We start from the raw sequence: 11,788 nt of genomic DNA on the forward strand, positions 1-11,788 counted from the left end.
TTCAATCATCATGCAGTATTATATAATATAAATGTATCACATTTCACTTCATCATTCTTTAGCTGAGGGAATTGCTGCCCTTTTCCAATTTTTCTTTATTATAAATAAAGCAAAAATGACTATTCATTTTTATTTATTTTATGAACATGTGTGAATATTTCAGAAGAATAGATTCTTAGAAGTGGAGTTTAGAAACGGATATGCATATGCATATTTTAAATTTTGATAGGTATGTCTGAGTTTTCATCAAAAAAGTTGTACCAATTTACAATCTTACAATGGGTAATTTGAAATCACCCATTTCCAACTGATAGTTGTGTCAATTTATTAAACTTTTAACAATTTGATTAGTTATAAAATATACCTTAATTGTTTTGTATTTCCTTTATTATTTTTAAGATTAAATTTTTTAAAATGTCAATCATTCTTTTTCTGTGTGTAAATCATCTCTTCCTTTCTTTTACCCAGCTTTACATTTTATAACATTCTAATAATTTTAGAAGCTTTAAATAGATTTTATGTATTAAACTTTGTTTTATACATTTGTAAAGGCTTTCACTAGAATCTTTTATTTTGGTGTCTTTTGTCAGACAGATCTTTAAGTTTTCTTGAAGTAAGACCTTTTATTAATGTCTCCTCACATTTGTCTTCCTTAGAAAGACTTTTTTGTCCCCCCCCCAAAATTATAAAAACTAATGTATTAAACTAATATAAAAATATAATGTATTATATTTTACTCTAGTTTCTTTTTGATAGGATTTTAAAAAAATAGTGTTTAGAATTTAATCCATTTGGATTTTTTATGTATTCTGTGTTACTGGCATCTGAATTTTTTCAGGATTTTCAACCTTCTCAATATAATTTTTAACAGTTTGTTCTTTTTACTCTGACTCAAATGCTCTCTATTTATATTCTAAATGTCCCTTTGTTTCTGACCTATTTTTTCAGTTTCATTTACCTTTGTCTTTATATTAAACAATGTTCTTCAACATTGTTTAATATAAACCTAATGTAGTTGATAACTGAAATGTCAGGTCTTATTGTTTTTTTTATTTTTTAATTTTATTGTTTGTTCTTGTGCATTTTCTCTCCCATGCAAATTTTAAAATTAGCTTACCAAGTTCAATAAGTCTCCTGTTAAGATTTTATTACAATTGCACTGAATTTATAGGTTAATTTGGGAAATTGACATCTTTAGAATATCAAGTTTTTCATGCAGAAACATGTGTAAATTTCATCCCTTTAGGTCATTTTTCACTATAGTCAATAATGTTTGATAGTTTTCCTCATGTGGATCTTGTATTGCTCTTGTTAGTTTATTAAAATCTTAGGTGATTTTTAAAGAAGCTTATACTGCCATTGGGAATGAGATCTTTAGATTTTTGTTTTTCTACAAAGAAAGGATATATGAGAAGGGGGAAAAACAGGAGTTGAAAGACTAGGAGAGAAAAGACAAAGAAAGAAAAAAGATAAGATGAGATTATCTTATCTCATAAAAGAAGACAGAGAGGACAAATTTAAATTTTATTGAGCAGGTCCTCAATTAATGCCTTTTTATTATAATGTTTATGATAAAAGAAAATCGGTTCCCTGTCAGGGCCATTATATGTGTGGAGTTTGCCTGTTCTCCCCATGTCTGCATGGGTTTTCTCCAGGTACTCCAGTTTCTTCCTATATCCCAAAGATGTATGCATGACATTCATTGACATATCTAAATTGTCTCAGTCTGAGTAAGTGCAGGTGTGGGTGTGATGGAAGGACATCCTGTCTAGGGTGGGATTCCACCGTGTGTCCTGAGCTGCCAAAGGAAGCGCTGGCCACCCAAGACCAGGAACTGGAGTAGGTAGATTGGAAAATCATTATCTTCCTTGTTTTTATTAATCTTTCCTGAGTGTCACCATAGCTCACATTTAATTCAGTGTTTAATATTGGAAGTGTTTTGGGTCTTTATTTTGAAGTTTGGTGATGTATTTGTGACCTGATTTATGCTATAGGAACTAACTCTTAGCCTATGGTAAAACTGGTTTCTTTTACCAATTTTAATGTCAGTTTCTTAAAAATCTCAGTTTCCAGAGTTCCAAGATGGTGGAACTAACCTCCTAACCTACACTAACCTCCTCCCAGGACAAATCTGGAATTACAACTAAATTGACCAACTGAACCCTAGCTGGAGAGAAGCTTTATAACCATGGCCAGATGGAAGAAACCACTTCACCACAACGTGACTGGTAGGGAGTGTAAAGAAGGTACCAGAGGGCAAGCTGTGCTCCCACGGGCAGCAGCTGAAGTTCCAAAGGGATATTTCAGTGGCCGGGGTGTTCCATCTGAGAAATGTGGGGTCTAAACCTCAAGCTGGGCTCCCCAGCCTATAGCATGAGAGCCAGAAAGGAACCCAGATAACATCCAGCTATGAAAAGCAGAAGCGTTTGTGTCTGCCACAGAGAAACAGCTAGAGCTGCAGAGAGCTTCATAAAGGGCCAATGCAGAAAATTTCATTTGCAGCCACTTACCCCAGGCTCCAGCAGAGGGAGGGTGCGGTGAACTAGAGACATCTGAGGAGAGTCTGGGGCTGGTGGCTCAAGGTAGAGAAGTGAAGGAACAGCTGTCGGGATCCCTGTGCTGAGTCATCCCCCATACTGCAGAACCCATCTTTCTCAGGTAGAGCAGTTCCCTCGAAGTTGGAATTGGCTGGAGGGGAAGCAATAGCTCCACCCACAGGAATTACTCAGCCTCACGTTGTGGTGCTTAAGCCAACTGCTGATTACAGCTTGAATAGAGTAACAGTTGATCAGTTGGACAATTGGTTAGTTTAATATCTAACGTAGGAAACACAAAGAAGCAGCCAAAATGGGATGACAAAGAAACAGATCCTAAGTGAAAGAACAGGAGAATTCTACAAAAGAACTAGATGAAATGGAGGCTAGCAATTTATCAGATAGAGAATTTGGAGTAATGGTTATAAGGATATTCAACAACATGAAAAAAGACATGGAAACCATAAAAAAGGACCAGTCAGAAATAAAGAATGCATTATCTGAGATAAATAATACAATGGGAGGAATAAACAATAGGTTAGATGAAGCAGAGGATAGAATCAGTATTTTAGAAGGCAAGGTAGAAAACACCCAGCCAGGGTAGCAAAAAGAAAAAAGAATTGTAAAAAGTGAGGAGAGCTTGGGAAGTATTTTGGATAACATGAAGCATAAAAACATCTACATCATGGGAATACTAGAAGGAGAAGAGAGAGAGCAAGGGATTGAGAACCTAATTGAAGAAATAATTACTAAAAACTTCCCTAATCTGATGAAGGAAAAAGTCACACAAGCCCAGGAAGTTCAGAGTCCCATACAAGTTGGACCCAAAGAGGCCTACACTGAGACAAATCATAATTAAAATGACAAGGCTTGAAGGCAAGGAGAGAATCCTAAAAGCCATAAGAAAAAAGCAGATAGTTACTACAAGGGAACACCAATTAGGCTGGCATCTGATTATTCAACAGAAACATTTTAGTCCAGAAGGGAGTGGTGTGAAATATTCGAGAAGGTGAAAAGCAAGGACCTATAACCAAGGCTACTTTACCCAGAAAGGCTATCATTTAAAATTGAAGGAGAAATAAGGACCTTTCCAGACATGAAAAAGCTGAAGGAGTTTGTTAACACCAAAGCAGTATTGTAACAAATGTTAAAGGGCTTGCTTTAAGAAGAAGAAAAAGAAAAAGAGAGAGAAAAAAGAGGAAAACAGTCTAACAATGAAATGGCACTACATATGTATCTATCAATAATCACCTGACATGTAAATGGCTTAAATGCTCCCACCAAGAGACGGAGGGTAGCTTAATGGATAAGAAAACAAGACCCATATATATGCTGCCTCTAAGAAACCCATCTCTGATAAAAAGATACACATAGACTAAAAGTAAAGGGTTGGGAAAAAGATGTTGTATGTAAATGGAAAAGAAAAGAAAAGCTGGAGTAGCAGAACTTACATCCAACAAAAAAGACTTTACAACCAAGGCTATAGTAAGAGACAAAGAACACTACATAATGATAAAGGGAACAATCCAACAGGAGGACAGAACCCTAGTAAACATTTATGCACCCATCAGAGAAGCACCTAAATATGTAAAGCAGATCTTGATGGACATCAAGGGAGAGATCAACAGAAAAACAGGCACAGCTGCGGACTTTAACACCCCATTGACTTCAGTGGATAGATCTTCTAGGCAAAAAATTAACAAGGAGACAGTCACCTTAAATGACATACTAGATCAAATAGATTTAATTGATATCTTCAGAGCATTTCACCCCAAAGCAGGAGAATATACATACAAAGCAGGAGAATAAACTTAATCAAGGATATAAAAGACCTGTACTCAGAAAGTTATAAGACACAGAAGAAAGAAACTGAAGAAGATGCAAATAAGTGGAAGCACATACCATGTTCATGGATAGGAAGAATTAATGTCATTAAAATGTTCGTACTACCTAAAACAATCTATAGATTCAACACAATTCCTACCAAGACTTCAATGATGTATTTCTCAGAACTGGAATACATATTACGAAAATGTAGATGGAACCACAAAGGCCTCGCACAGCAACAGTGATCCTGAGAAAGGAGAACAAAGTTGGAGGAATCATGCTACCTAAATAACAAACTGTACTACAAGTCCATATTAATCAAAACAGCTTCATACTGGCATAAAAACAGGCACAAAGATCAATGGAACCAAATAGAGAGCCCAGAAATAAACCCATACCTTTATACTCCATTAATATTCAACAGAGGAAGCAAACATCTCCAATGGGCTAAAGAGGGTTTATTCAATGAATGGTGTTGGGAAAATTGGACAGCTACATGCATGAAAATGAAACTAGCCCACCTTTTACACTATACACAAGAATAAATTCAAATTGGATTAAAGACTTAAATGTTAGGCCCCAAACCATAAAAATCCTTGAAGAAAACCTAGGCAGCAAAATCTTGGACATTGCTTGAAGAAATGTTTTATTGGATATATCTCCCCAGGCAAGGTAAACAAGGGGGAAAAAAAACAAATTGGACTTCATCAAACTACAAAGTTTTTGCACAATAAAGGAAAACATCAACAAAATAAAAAGACAACCCACAGAATGGAATAACATGTTTGCCAATACATCTGATAAGGGGTTAATATCCAAAATTTCTAAAAAAAAAACTTACAAAACTCAACACCAAAATAAACAAACAACCTGATTAAAAAATGGTCAAAGGACCTGAATAGACACTTCTCCAATGAGAACATACAGATGGCCAGGAGACATATGAAAATGTCCTCAATATCACTAATCATCAGGAAAATGCCAGTTAAAACCACAATGAGATAGATACCATCTCACAACTCTCAGAATGCCCATCATCAATAAATCAACAAACAGCAAGCATTGACAAGTATATGGAGAAAGGGGAACCCTTTTGCACTGTTGGTGGGAATACAGACTGGTATAGCCACTGTGGAAAACAGTATGGAGATACTTCCAAAAATTAAAAATGGATCTGCCTTTTGACCTGGTGATCCCACTTCTGGACTATATCCAAAGGAACCCAAAACACAAAATCAAAAGAATGTAAGTACCCCTATGTGCAATTGCCAAGACATGGAAGCAGCCTAAGTGCCCACCAATAGATGAGTGGATAGAACAACTATGGGACATTTGCACAATGGAATTCTACTTGGCTGTAAGAAAGAAAAAACTTTTACCCTTTGCAACAATATGGATGGACATGGAGAACATTATACTGCATGAAATAAGCTAGTCAAAGAAAGACAAATACGATATAGTTTCACTTATATGTGAACAAACTGAACTAACACACAAAACAAAGACAGACTTACAGATGGAAAGCAGATGACAGCTAGTGGGAGCAGGGTAATGGTGGTTAGGAGTTGAAGGGATTGAGCAAAATGGAAAAAGTAGTGAGGACATGGACAATAGTGGGGTGATTTCTGGGGGAAGGAGGGTGTAAGGAAACTAATGGTAATGGAAAAAATACAATAAAATTTTTAAAAAATCAGTTTCCAATAACCTGTCCACAAGATTAAATGAGGACTTCTTTTCCCTATTATGTCGAGTGCCCAGTGGCAGAGACATTGACCAGCACCGCCTTCTGGGCTCTTTCTGACAGGCGGCTCATTGGAGAAACCCGAAGATTAAAAAGGTCAGCAAGGGAGCAAAGAACAGGAAATGGAAAGAGAACAGGTTGGAGTGAGATCTGGGAACCCATCCCAGATTCCACTCTCACCAGCTGTGTGATTTTGCTCCAGTCACCTAATTACATTCCTCATTTGTAAAACTTGTGTAATATCTGCTCGGGTGCTTGTGAGGATTACTTAGGGTAACATATCTAAAGTGTTTGCTGCATGAGATGCCACTCTCCAGGGGTGCCAGGTCCCACCTGTGAACCCACCTCTTCCCACCCTTCACCCCACACCGTCCTCTCTGCCATGGCAATCCCAGAGTCCGCTCCTACAGCACAGAGCCTTCATGTGAACATGCAATGAGACGCTTATTTCCTGAGTGTCTGACACCCAGGTGCGCATACCTAACATTCTTTAGAAACACTGTAGGAGAAACAGTTAGGAGCTGTGATCTGAGTCTGAAAAAAAAAATCACATGAGCCTGAAAAAAAGACTCACCCACTTTTACAAAAGGAGGCATTGTTGAAATGTGAATCCTCATTTAAGCCCCAATTCCCAGTGAGAAACACCCTCTATTTCTGCTGGAACAATGGCTCCTTGTCCCCATGACAATGCTGGCTGCATAGCCCTGGAAAGCATCAAATCCCCATGGCAATGGCAACGGTTTCTCTGGGGACACTGGAAACAGTGTCTGGAGGAAGGGCACCACCTGACCCAAGGCCTTGGCTATTGAAAGGGGGCTCCGTTACCCAGCCAGAGCAATAGGAAAATAGAACTGGCCTTAATGTCCTGGTGACATTCATCCTGATGACATTCATCCTGGTGACACCTTGTATTTGCTGCAGGGCTGTGCGTATGAAGCTGAGAGAGAGAAAAGTGAGACATACTGAAATGCCCCAAATGGCTGTTCTCTTCTAGGAAGCTTGTACATCTGTTCCCAAAATGCTGCTCTTACCTACCAAGAAAATGTGTGAACTGGCCTGCATTTCAGTCTCCCCGCTCTGCAGCTGGAAGCTTGGAGGAAATTAGCTTACCACTCTCTAAGCCTCATTTTTTTCCTTTGGAAAATTTTTTTCCTTTGAAAAATGCAGTTAATAACAGGGACCTCAGATGATTACTGTGAGGATTAAATCACACAAATATAAAAATATGCTCAATAAAAATCAGAATTATTATTTTATCATATAGAGAATTGCATTCAGAGCCTCTGAATGTCTGCAATGTTCTTTGTTTCACTTCTCAAGGGGAAATTTGATTTCTGCAATCGCTGAATGTCAAATGATTCTGGGACTAGTGAATAATGTGTGTGATAAAGCTGAGAAACTATATTTTTTACTTTTTTAAAGCAGCAGTCTCTCTTAAATACTGAGACTGGTTTCCATATGTGACCTGTAAATTAACCTTGACCCATTGGATGTATATTCAAATTGTATTCAGAAGCCAACTGCTTCTCACTACCTCCTGTGCTATCACCTGTTCCAATCAAAGCCATCATTATCTTTCTCCAGAATTATTGCAAATAGTCCCCTCACTGGTTTCCTTTTCTCAAAAAAATATTTTGAGCAATGACAATATTTTGGAATAAATGTATCATTTCCCCAGAGGAATGCTTTGACCGTCATTCACTTATTCAATGAATATTTATGCAGACCCAACATATGCTGGCATTGTTCTGGGCTCTGGTAGTACAGCAATAGACACTCCAGGTACAGATAACTGCCTCATAAAGCATGTGTCCTGAGAGGCACAATGACTACTAAAGAAATAAACAAGCAATGTGTAGCCTATGCCAGATGGTGATGGGCACAAAGGAGAAAAATAATGTCAAGTAAAGGGGAGAAAAGAACACAGGGAGTGGGGGGTGTTATTTTAAAGAGGGTAGTTGGGGAAAGCACCTCTGATGAATTGACATTTGAACAGAGACCAGAAGGAGAGGAGGAAGGGAAACTTGTGGTAGGAAGTAAGGAAAGGGAAGGGTATTCCAGGAAGAGAAGGGAGCAGGTACAAAGGGCCTGAGGCAAAGCAAAGAGGCCAGAATGGTCCAGGCACAGTGGGAGAAGAAAGAATAGTGACCTGGTTATCGACCTGCTGTGAATGGGAAAAGGTTATGGTGGGCCCTGTGGGCCATCATGAGAATTCAGACTCCTACCCTAACGAGTTGCAAAGCCACTGGAGAATTTTGAAGAGAGAGGTGATTATGATCTGATTTACATTTTTAAAGGATCATTCTGGCTAGAGTTCTGTAGAGTAGTGGGTCTCACACTTGGGTGTGCACCACAATCACCTTGGAGGGCTTGTTGTTGGGCCTGTCCCAGATTTTGTGATTAAGTAGGTCTGGTATGGTACGGAAGAATTTGCATTTCTGGTAAGTCCTTAAGTCATGCTGATGCTGCTGGCCTAGGACCATATTGTGAGAACCACTGGTGTAGAGAATAGTTTGTACAAAGGGCAATAGTAGAAAAAGGAAAATCAATCAGGGAGCTATTTGCAATAATCCAGGAAAAAGACGATAATGGCTTCAACCAGCAGAGGAGGTGGTGAGAAGTGTCTGGATTCTGGATTCAATTTGAATATAGATCCGTTGAGATTTGCTGGATGATAAGTGTGGGGTATTATGAAAGAAGGATTTTAGATTAAGCAGCTAGATGATGGAATTCCCATTTACTGAGATGACAAAGACTATTGGGTGGGAATTATAAGGAAGCCATTGGAAATTTACTTTGGGGAATGTTAAATTTGATATGCCTGTTAGATAGCCAAATGGAGATGTCAATTAAACCTTTCTTTTAGAAGAGTCTAGATTTCAGGAGAGAGTTGTGGGCTGGTGATAGATAGCAGGAGACATTAGCATGTAGATGGCTTTGTAACGACTGGCTGAAGTAATCACTGGAGAGAATGAAGGTGGAGAAAATATTCAAGAACTAAATCTGTGGAAGTCAATTCAATGGTTAGAAACAGGGCAATGAGAGGGACCAGAAATGGGACTGAGAAATGACCAGGGAGGTGAAAGGAACACCTGGAGAATGTGGTAGCCTGGATGTCAAGGGAAGCAAAATTTCAACATGTTCAGGTACATTTACTACAAAGTCACCTTGTTGTGACAGTTATACCAGATATCCACTGTGAAGGCTACCATGGAATATGCCCAATTTTAAAGTGGGTTCCTGTGGATAAATGATTTCTACAAGAAAAGATGATCACTGTGATTGAAATTTATTATTTTTGTATATACTTTTTTAGTTGACTTTATGTTTTGCAACCAAAAAAACATGGCATTGAAATAATTTAATCATTGGCATAAACTAAAATCTTTTTGTCTTCAAGCATTCTGTTTAGGTGACTCTTGTCATTAAAGTAAATTGTCCAATTTTTAGAGATGGAGCTATAAATCTAAGTAAAACACTTGTTTGTGTGGGCAAATGTGATAAATGTTCCAGGAGGTACAAAGTGTTGTTGGGTTGTTGGGGGGGAGGTTTGCCCCCCTTCTTTTTATTTTCTGATATTGGGTCTTGGAACTCTGGTTTTTCAGGGGGGAAAACTAATTGTGGAAACCAAGGCTTCAAGCTCTGAGCGATCTAGTCTTTACCCTTTCCCTTTTTCCAAGGCCAGCAGGTTGGGAATAGCCATGTGATTATAATGCTGGGAGGGCTGGGGAAGACAAGATGTGAGACAGGGCAGGATTTGGGTTGATGACAGAGGACAAGGAGAACATCATCTGGATTTCTTTCAAGTACCCAAATCTTTGGAGGGCAGTCTATCATTGACCCTGAGAGATGGGTTCTGCAATTGGCCAGCTTGGGTTTGACTAACTAAGCAGAGGACATGAAGAACACACGGCCCAGAGCCTTATGCTGCTCCCTGGTGAGATCCAACAATGGGCAGATCAGCTCCCTGAAGTCATTGCAGGAAGCGGTCGCTTGCTTCTCGGTGAGAATTACAGTTGCTGGCAATTCAGAGTGTACCGAGCAGCGTCTTTTGTTGCCTCTTTTATCAAGGTATATCTGATGGCAGCTCAGCCTTACTCAGTAACCTCATTATAGAAAATTCATTTCACAGAATTTCACATTGCTTTTTTGCGTGCGTGCGTGTGTGTGTGTGTGTGTGTGTGTGTGTGAGTTAGAACTTCCAGGAACTCATCTTCAAACCCCAAACAGATGTAAAAAAGCACATCACAGACACTATAGTGCTTCTCATTGTAATGAAAAATATGGCTTGTAACTCAGCAGTATATTCTCTAAGTAAATTGGGTAAAGAAGACAATGCCCAGCTCTGTGAGTGATTCAGCTGGCGGGACTTTACTTGACTGCAGAAGAGGTGATTGATTTACCCAACACATTGCCATAGGTTACTTCTATAAGGAGGGCTGTAAGAGCTGGTGCTAAGCACTCCTCCCCCGCCAGAAGCTGCTGAAACAGATGGCATGGAGCTATATTCTGCTTCTCTCTAAGGAGAAAACAAATGTTTATTATTCAGGTTTACTTCTCAAATGGATTATTAAAATACTTAGAACTAGGTATATAACTTCATTGCGTCTCATTCACTCAACAAATAGATATTTCAGGCATTGTTCTATGTGTTTGGGATATATTAGTCAATAAAACAGACAAAAATCCTTCCTTACTTGGAATTTACATTTGTAGTAAGGTAGAGAAAAAATAACTAAAAACATAGTAGATCGTTAAATTATGTAAAATGTTGGAAAGTCACAAAATGAGATAGAAAAAAGTCAAACATAATAAGAGGTTTGAGCATGAAGAGAGGGACAGATTGTCATTTTTGATAAAGGAGATAAGGTAAGTCACCTTTGAGAGAGTGATATTTGACTACAGAGTTGTAAGAGGTGAAGTGGTTAGCTAAGTGGATTTCTGGAGGAAGAACGTTTCAAGCAGATGAAAGAGCCAAGGCCTTAGAGCAGAAACAATCCAGGAATGTATAAGGAATACCATGGAGACCAGTGTGGTTGGAGTGGAATGAATGAGGGATGAGACCCTGTTTGTAGAGGATCTCGCTGGCCCTTTTAAGCACTCTGGCATTTAGTCAAAGTGAAATGGGAATCCCTGGGAGGAGTTTAAACAGAGGAATGATATGATCTGTGTTACAATTTAGGAAGATCATTCTGGTTTCTGTATTGGGAATAGCCTCTTTTTAAAAAAATAACTTTTTATTTTCATTGATGAGAGAGAATGGGAGAGAATTTGTTGTTTTACTTATGTATGGTTGGTTGCTTCTCGTGTACGCCCTCACTAGGGATCAAACTGACAACCTTGGTGTATTGGGATGATGTTCTAATCAACTGAACTACCCAGCCAGGGCAGGAATAGCCTCTTGAAAGGCAAGTTTGAGAACCAGATGCCCAAGTGGGAGGCTGTAGTAATAATCCAGTCAAGAGATGATGATGACTCAAATCGGGGTGGCAGCTATGGAGGGTGGAGGAAAGTGGTGTGTGTGAAAGGAATCAACAATGATACCAAGGTTTTTGGTATGAGCAATTGGAAGGACGGAATTTCTACTGAAATGGGAAAGATCTCTGCTGGACTGTTTGTAAGAGAAGATGAGAACTTCATTTTTAGACATATTGTGCTTGAGATGCCTGTGAGGCATCTAATGAAC

The 11,788-nt window shown here is 38.7% G+C and overlaps 1 long non-coding RNA gene across 1 annotated transcript in view; it reads left to right on the plus strand.

The window, feature by feature from the left end:
* The window catches only part of LOC118976072 (uncharacterized), a 74,594-nt gene extending 72,379 nt beyond the window's left edge, over nucleotides 1–2,215 (plus strand). The window contains exon 5 of the long non-coding RNA XR_005064193.1: nucleotides 2,067–2,215. This is a non-coding gene — a long non-coding RNA (uncharacterized LOC118976072). The remainder of the gene's footprint in view (nucleotides 1–2,066) is intronic.
* The last annotated feature ends 9,573 nt before the right edge of the window (nucleotides 2,216–11,788 follow it).

The sequence above is a fragment of the Sturnira hondurensis genome, unplaced genomic scaffold (assembly GCF_014824575.4).
Source record: "Sturnira hondurensis isolate 20B ecotype Veracruz unplaced genomic scaffold, ASM1482457v3 Scaffold0020642, whole genome shotgun sequence".
In the NCBI taxonomy this organism is placed as follows: domain Eukaryota; kingdom Metazoa; phylum Chordata; class Mammalia; order Chiroptera; family Phyllostomidae; genus Sturnira; species Sturnira hondurensis.